A 5,710-nucleotide genomic window follows, 5' to 3' on the forward strand; every position below is an offset into this window, starting at 1 on the left:
ACCGATGTACAAGAATAGTCTACCTTCACGCTCCATGGTAGATGAACTAGATGAACGAGCACCCACCCAAACTCTGGCCTCATATCCAGATGTTGTCATCAAGAAGTTCCCATGCGCTTTTTGACCATGGAAATGGCTCACAGATCCGACAATAAGTTAACTTTATATCGTAAACTACAAGTTTCAATACGCTCAATATGGCGGGTTGTTTGATGGTTGTGTGCCTTAGCAAGAATCACAAGTCACTTGATGATGTTGGACCAGGTACAGGATCCTTTTTTCACCTGTCACTATGATGTTTTGGAGATACAATTTGCAGTATTCTGAAGGTGGCACTCTCACGCTGTTGGACAAATGGCACACCACCGTTCTTCCTTCACCAAACCTCATCACCTCATCACTGTATACAAACTTCAAAATAGCTCACATTAACTCAGTAGAGTAGGCGACTGTCCCAGTCCCAAGAAAAACTCCAACGAAGCTCCAACATTTACCCGAGGAGAGCAAAGAAAACCCAACCATCTCCTGTCCTCCCGGGTCTGGAAAATGAGAGTTGACTTTATCCAGCGACTAGTTTTTCCTTCCGAGTTAGCATCTAGCATCCTTAGACCCGACTTGGTACTCAGGTCCCCCTCGTTCGAGTCTGCCATCATCGCAGAACTCACTCCAACTGAAACAACCTACAGGTGTAAGAAACTACGCTACGAGGAAGGGATGTGAAAGTCTGCATGTGAATGCAGAGGTTTTGAGGCATCTTCCACCATCAGGCTGCGAAAACACTCCAAGGACAGGATCGACCACAGACAAGTCGCTCTCAGGAGCTGTGGGAAGAGGCAGCCGGTGGTTGTGGGTAAAGCAACGAGAACATCTGGACCTGCTCACTAACTCACCCCACATCCTCAACACCCAGTGACTCGGGGGAGTGGATGCCCCCTGGGCTTGGGACTGGGCCATGGGACACAAGGCCAGGCTTCATCACTGCTGCTGGCCACCTTTGATGACGGGGTCTAGTGGTGAAAGGTTGAAACACCCCCTGATTCAAAGGAAAACTAGTCATGTGCCGTGAAAACTGGCTGAGCTTCAACTCCCCCCCCCCCAACGCTATGAACATCAAGGCAACCAATGTTCTCCATCCACTGGCACCATCACCACCGTCCTCTGCTCCATGAAGTGAGTCATACGTTTCTCATATGTTTCTCTGTTGAGTTCAACAGGCGTCATGATGATCCGTGACTACAGCAGGTCCACCTCCAGCCCTCAGTCGGAGGTGGGCCGACATGGACGGTCCCTGACCATTGTGTGCAAATGACTGGAGGGGGAGAAGCCAAACACAGAACTCCTGTGTAAAGACGGGTCAGAAACAATGATAAGAAGAAGGTTTTCTCCTCCAGCATCTCCACCATGTATTTTGGGAAACGTCTTGACGTATGATCTGACAAAAGGACGCGTCACACTAAGGTGTCTCAGGCTCCTGCACGTGATCCTGCTGCTACAGGGGGACATTAATTGACAGGAGCTGCAGGTGAGAAGCAGCGGCGGTGGCGGGGGGAGGAGGGAGGGAGGGCTTCGTGCTCAAAAACACACGCCTGCTTCTGATAAACTTCCTATCAGTGTTTCTGTGGAGTTAGTGTAAAAGGAACAACACACGGAGGAAGCACTCACACACACACACACACAGCATTTCCTCCATAAAACCACAGCTGTGTGAAAACAACACATTCCTTCAACTCCTTCTCTCTCCGGATCGCGGGTCCACCGGGCCCGCTCGGGTCCGGACCAGGTTTGGTTCTGGAGGAACCGCCGCAGGAGCTCATTATTCCCTGGATATATAATGAGCATGTGGTGTTTGTCACTATCAAAACGCCACTTCCTGCTTGTTCACAACAGTGATTGATGGTTGCCAGGCAACCGGAACACTTGCTCACCGGGTATTAATCACACACGTGCCCCATGATCACGCCTCCTAATTGATCCCTGTCGGGCTGAACGGAGAAATAACTCTCTCAGATTTTGGTTTGGCTTCAAAAACCATTCTATCTACGGTGGCCCTGAGGGGCCAACTATGAGCAAGAGACACATGAACGCGATGGAAGCGCTGACATTTCGATTTTGTTTGAGTTACTGGGATTCCAGTTTTGTTTTGGGATTTTTTTTTTTTTGTCATTATATTTTTTAAATTGTGAGTCCAGTTTTTGGAATAGTGATTCCATTCTTTTTGTGGTTTTGGTTTAAAATGTACTTTATTTATTTACATTCTGTCATTGTGAAGATTTTTCTATTGTGGGTTTAAATGTATTTATTTATGTACATTTGTGATTCTTCAATTGTGGTTTTAAATGTATTTATTTATGTACATTTGTGATTCTTTTATTGTGATTTTAAATGTATTTATTTATTTACATTTGTGCTTATTTTTTTTTTATCTATCTATGTGCATTTGTGATTCGCTCATGCTGTGGTGCTTTGTTTTTCTAATCGTGATTCCAGTTTTTGTATTCATGATTCCAGTCTTTTGTTCTCGTAATTGTGATGCTGTTTCTGTGGTTTCGCCTTTCTTTTGTCACCATCGTTCACCTTGAAGGGCCACAGTACATTTCATTGATAGAATTGCGAAACAACCCACTGTGCTCACCGGATCCCGCCGTGCTTTGTTCATCAAAGAGATTTAAAGCAAAACTGTGCTCAATATTGAAAACGCGTGAACGTTACAGTGCTACTCTTCTCACTGCAGGTGCACAAATCAGTGTTGAACAGCAAAACATATTTCACCATGGTGACTTGTTACCTGTTAGCAACAAGAAATACAGATTAGCATTTGAATTTAGCCAGTTAGCATCACTGGGCTAACGGCGATGTTGAGTGTTGTTAAACAAACAAATGCTGAATATTTTCCCCCAGAAATGAGACCTGACTGCTTTGTTTATTTTCCTCTATTTAGAATACATCATTTTATTTTCAGACAGGATCCCGCGTCAGTTTCAACTGAAACAAAAAGCCAGACACACTTTTGCCTGCCGGTCAGCGGCGGCCGAGTCTTCAAGCCGAGATCACTAGTTTCTGAGTGGAGTTGTCATTTGACCAGTTTTCTCACACTCGCATTTCAATTTCTTGTGCAGTTATTGTTCTCTTTTTCTGGTTGTTGCACACAGCAGAAAAGAGAAGCCACATGTAAAATACTTCAAATAAGGAAGTGTAAAGATTTGACCAAATGAACGTCAAGTCACATCCAAAGCTGCAGGTGTGAAAAGGCAGTTCAGCTGGAGACAAACCTGCACCAGAAACTGCCATTTCTTCACCATGTTTTCATGTCTCACATACCAAAACAAGTCTCGGTCCCAGAGTTCATTTGTGTTGTTTTGTCAAAGCCTTTTTCTAAATGTGTTTGTGAGTACAATAAAACTACTCTTTGACACAAATGTTTTACTTCAAATTGTGATGTTTCTATATCACACACTGAAACGCTTCATTCGTTTCTGTCACTTTTTTTACCAGAATGTGGCTCTCACTCATTCGTCCTGGGAACAGCGAGGCAGCGTCCCATCAGAAACAGGGTCACTTTCTCAGGGGAGGAAAGTCTGGGCCTCTTGAGCTCAGCTGCTGCCTCCACGACTCGGATCGGCTCCTGAAAATGGAGGAACCTTGATCGATCAAATTCACCAAACTCATCTCATGAGCCATTCAGTGATGACATTTTGACTTTCGACATCATTGTTTCCTTCTATGTTTTATCATTTAAAATTATGTTTTTGTCAACAGCCTTCTCAAATCTGAGGTCCAAAATCTTCTTATCAACTCATCAGTCTTTTATCAACTCTGCAATAAATAGCTCCTTGTTTTATTGCACGAACGTTTGTATGTTCTAAAATGCTAACACTTGTTTTAGTGAAATATTTTAATATGAATTGACACTAACATTCCTGCTTTCATTTGTTTTATTTCATATTCATGTTTTAATGTTCAATAAATAATTGATTCAATTATTATATAGGAATTGTTTTTGCCAATGAATCATTTCCATTAAAACTATTACTTGCGTACACTTTTTTTGCCATACTTACTTTATTTTCATGCCATATAATGTTGGGATTAATTGATTATTAGATCACTAAATCATTTATAATTTGATTTATTTACCTTTTCGTGACTGATAAATTCATGGTGAATAAAATGTATGTTTTGCAGTGGACAAACGTCAAAGTAAATCAAACAAAAGCAAAATAACTTTAACAATAATAGAAATAATTTTTCAAAGTCAGGGAGTATTCTGACGTTCGAGTCTGCTACTTTGACAGTTTGCTAAGTAATAATGTCTCCATCATGTTTCGTTTTTCTTCAAGAGAGCAAGTTCAACGTCCACTCTCCTGTTATCTGTCTCGGCGGGTCACTCGCTCTATTGATCCAGATTCTTGCGAGGCACAACGCCACTGATCACACATGCTATTGATCGGAATCGGCCGCCCCCGAGCGACTGGCCGCCCCTCTTGGGGCGAGACAGGGCATCTGAGTTTTGTTCCTTGGTGGCGCGGGGAGGCAAAGGCCACACATGAAAGCCGAGGAATCAATTCACACTCTGATTGTCGTGTACAAAGACGCCAGTGTTGGGCTCTAAAACTGCAGCTCCGCTGTCATCTTCTCTTTCCTTGTGAAAGTGAAAGACTCGTCGTGCTGCGAGTGAACTGAGACTCCAGCGGTTGCAGAGTCAAACCCGTGTCACGCTTCGCTGAATGGTGTTTATCTGAAGCAGGAAAACAATAATGGCGCTTACACAGAATATTGGATGTTTGGCAGCAAGTGTGTGACCCGAAATGAGAAAGACATGACGTCAATGTTTATGTAATTGGGCGACCAGTGACCTTGGCACGGGGGAGAAGTGGGTATTGTTGTGGAACTGCCAGATCTGCTCCAGAATCTACACTGTATTTTTAGCTTCTTCTGAATGTGAGATGTTTGGGATAAGGACGGGGCTCAGTGAGGTCCGGTCATGGTGAGCAACCCTACCTGCTGTAGCCACCGCTGCCTCTCTTCCTCAACTGAGACGATGAAGCTCCAGCACACACGAGTCTTTCAGCCCTGCTCACACCGAAACTGCTTTGGAGCTCTGAATTCACCAAGCTGCCGAGTCTTTTCCTATCTCGGCTTGACTCCAAGTTAACCAAATCCACTTCAGAACTCAATGTTTTCCATCAGTAACATAGCGAACCGAGCCTGTTTTGGACCCCCGACTTTAACAGGTCTGTTGTGTAATTTAACCCCATTATTTCAGACACTCCTCTTTTGTGGACTGACCAAGTCAATGTCTGTCTTTACGGTTTAAAGTTTTTATGACAGACAATTTCAATCTTCCTTGTTTATCAAGTGAGAGGCTGAATTCTAATTCTGAAGCAACATTGATGTGTTGTATAAAGCAGCAATAAAACATCCTTTGCTAACAATAAACATGGCGACACAAGTCACATGACCTTCTCCACGTTGTGTTTTCTCTCACAGTTGATGTCACTTGCTCTTATTGTTGTCGTTTCTTATCGGTTTTACCAAATAAAAAGCTGAGCTAACAGAGAGTTTGTCTTGTGTTAGTTAACATATGTCGTGTTTGGATCTTCCTGTTAGCATTAGCTTGACAACGTCCTTTGTAAAATTGCTAGTAAGGGAGGGAAGTATCTTGGAAAGTATCAGTCGCACTTGTCTATTCGTTTTGTGCTTTCAGGTTCAG

This window comes from Synchiropus splendidus, chromosome 3 (assembly GCF_027744825.2).
Source record: "Synchiropus splendidus isolate RoL2022-P1 chromosome 3, RoL_Sspl_1.0, whole genome shotgun sequence".
In the NCBI taxonomy this organism is placed as follows: domain Eukaryota; kingdom Metazoa; phylum Chordata; class Actinopteri; order Syngnathiformes; family Callionymidae; genus Synchiropus; species Synchiropus splendidus.